This window comes from Nicotiana tomentosiformis, chromosome 3 (assembly GCF_000390325.3).
Source record: "Nicotiana tomentosiformis chromosome 3, ASM39032v3, whole genome shotgun sequence".
NCBI classification, from domain to species: Eukaryota; Viridiplantae; Streptophyta; class Magnoliopsida; order Solanales; family Solanaceae; genus Nicotiana; species Nicotiana tomentosiformis.
This window is the reverse complement of record NC_090814.1, coordinates 118,700,242-118,702,237: the sequence shown is the minus strand read 5'-3', so window position 1 is coordinate 118,702,237 and position 1,996 is coordinate 118,700,242. Positions and strand designations below refer to the sequence as shown.

The 1,996-nt window shown below is 37.4% G+C and overlaps 1 non-coding gene across 1 annotated transcript; it reads left to right on the top strand.

The window, feature by feature from the left end:
• The first annotated feature begins 224 nt into the window (after positions 1-224).
• Positions 225-331, top strand: LOC117278098 (small nucleolar RNA R71). Its single transcript, XR_004508413.1, has one exon. It is a non-coding gene; the product is annotated as a small nucleolar RNA R71 (small nucleolar RNA).
• Positions 332-1,996: the final 1,665 nt, after the last annotated feature.

Sequence of the window (1,996 nt, the reverse complement as noted above, 5' to 3'; positions counted from 1 at the left end):
TCTCGGCTATGGAGTTGTTCGAGTCCAATGCTACTGAGTGAACTATAGGGGTGATTGTAGTGTCTCTTGTCATCCAGTCTGAGTTTTGAGCCATTTTATCTAGTAGGACTTTACATTCTCTAAATGACTTGCTCAAAAATGCTTCACCTGCTGAAGCATCAATATTGGCCTTCAAGTTGTCCGCCAATCCCATGTAAAACCGTTGTCCTAACATTTGATCTGGAATGCCATGATGTGGACACTTAACCATCATACCTTTGAATTTCTCCCACGTTTCTTGTAGTGTTTCACCTGGTTTCTGCCTGAAGCTCAATATCTCATCAACTTGCTTGGCGGTCTTATTTGGTGGGTAAAACTTGTTCAAAAACTTCTGGACTAATTCCTCCCAAGTGGTAATGGAATTTATGGGGAGTGAATTAAGCCAAGTTTGGGCTTCTCCTGTCACTGAGAATGGAAACAACAACAGTTTTATTGCTTTCAGTGTCACATTCGGTTGCATTTGCGTGACACAAATCGACAGAAAATTTTTTAGATGCTGTTGTGGATCTTCAATGTAAGATCCGGAGAACAATCCCTTGTTTTGCAGCAGATGTAGTCTGTTGTTTGTAATTTGAAATGACTCCGCTTGTATCTGAAGGACTGCAATTGCAGTTATCAAATTTTCAGCGGTGGGTTGTGCCCAATCATACAAAGCTGCTTCTGGCACAAGAGGTGCCACACCCTGATTGTTTGGGTCATTTATATTGTTTCGATTGTTTTGATTATCTAAAGTGTCACCCATGTATGGTTTAATTTGTTCTCTTAGGTGATGCTGTTGTTTGTCTTTCTTGTTTGTACGATTTAATGCCTTGAAAGTTTTCTCAGGATCCGGTAATGCTTCAAACAATTCACCGGTTCTTGAAGAGTTTCTAGGCATACACCTATAACACACAAGACCACAAATGTTAGAATTTCAATGTAATGAAAAAATGGAGAAAATTGACTAAACTAAGAATCCTACAAATTCTTATAGCTGTAATTAGTAACACTGTTGATTTTTTCCCGGCAACGGCGCCAAAATTTGATCACGCCTAACTATGCCTCCTAAGAGATCTAGCGGTCGTTGCAAATATAATCCTGTTTACAAGTCCGGAATCGAATCCCATAGGAAAATAACATGTTAATTACAACTAATAGTTTTGCACGAATTCAAGTAATCAACCTTTAGAAATATTATAAAACAATTTAAGAGTTTACTAACTAAGATCAAAGTAATTAAAAATGCAGTAATTTATAACTAACAAGGCAAATATTGTAGACAAGATTTGAAAAAGTTTAAGGTTATGATTTCCCCTATTGTCGGAATCTTCCCCGCTATGTTTCCTATAAATTTGCCTAAATATTTTCTACCGATCGTGAGTACTTTAAGTGTCGTAGCTCTCTCTTGAGTAACTACTACAATTTACTAGATGTATTCTCTCGAAATACGCTAGCTGTCACTAATTTACCACTCACGACGATCGCACCAAGGCTTCGTTATCTCTAATCCCGCCTTTAAACCCTCCGTATCGATCTCTCAACTACGTTAGGAGTGTTGTTGTTCAACAACTACCTAAATGTGCACTCTCTCTCGAGCAATATACACACTAAATAGGCACAGTTAATTGAGAGCTCTTCAATTAACAACAATGAAAATATAGTTGAACAAGTAAAGAAAAATCAAAGGCAAATCTATATTAAACGCAGTAGAGAATCATCCTCCAATAGGTTCCATCAATCCTTAGATTAAAGATTTTATCTACTCATAAATACAACAACAATCAACATAATGTTTAAAGACATGAAACTACAAAGTAAACAGATAAAGGAAGGGAAAACTCGTTTGATTCTTGCTCCACAGTGCTTGGTAGCCTATTTGTTCTCCAAAATCATGTCCAAACCTAGAATAACTCATTTGGGGAGTATTTATGTCAATCCCCTGTCCAAATCCAGGTTTGGGTCTTTTAACCCGCGACTT